This window comes from Triticum aestivum, unplaced genomic scaffold, assembly GCF_018294505.1.
Source record: "Triticum aestivum cultivar Chinese Spring unplaced genomic scaffold, IWGSC CS RefSeq v2.1 scaffold23618, whole genome shotgun sequence".
Lineage (NCBI taxonomy): Eukaryota > Viridiplantae > Streptophyta > Magnoliopsida > Poales > Poaceae > Triticum > Triticum aestivum.
In genome coordinates this window covers 1-554 of record NW_025311376.1, presented here as the reverse complement: position 1 = coordinate 554, position 554 = coordinate 1, and the positions used below count along the sequence as shown (strand labels likewise).

The 554-nt window shown below is 49.1% G+C and overlaps 1 non-coding gene across 1 annotated transcript; it reads left to right on the top strand.

Annotated features, from left to right (window-relative positions):
• Positions 1-315: 315 nt before the first annotated feature.
• Positions 316-434, top strand: LOC123179674 (5S ribosomal RNA). The gene has a single exon (XR_006490543.1). It is a non-coding gene; the product is annotated as a 5S ribosomal RNA (ribosomal RNA).
• Positions 435-554: the final 120 nt, after the last annotated feature.

Genomic DNA, 554 nt, shown 5'->3' with positions numbered 1-554 from the left:
GTCCTCGTGTTGCATTCCCTTTTTAATTTTTTTCGCGCCGCTTGCAAAACAAAACGCACGTGTAAGTAATATATTTACCGTGTTTTATTATTTTGCACGAGTGCGGTAAGTCATAGCTGGGTGCTCACGATTCACGGGTCCAGCGTCGGCGTTGTGGCGCGACAAGCGTGCACTAGTGCGGTTGAGAGGGAGGGGTGGAAACCGCGTTAAACTCGTCTCCGTAGTTGAGAGGGAGCGGCCAAAGCAATGTACAATCGTCTTTGTAGTGGAGCTGGGAGGGGCAAGGATAAGGGACGAAGACCGGGATAACATGTCGGATGCGATCATACCAGCACTAAAGCACCAGATCCCATCAGAACTCCGAAGTTAAGCGTGCTTGGGCGAGAGTAGTACTAGGATGGGTGACCTCCTGGGAAGTCCTCGTGTTGCATTCCCTTTTTAAATTTTTTCGCGCCGCTTGCAAAACAAAACGCACGTGTAAGTAATATATTTACCGTGTTTTATTATTTTGCACGAGTGCGGTAAGTCATAGCTGGGTGCTCACGATTCACGGG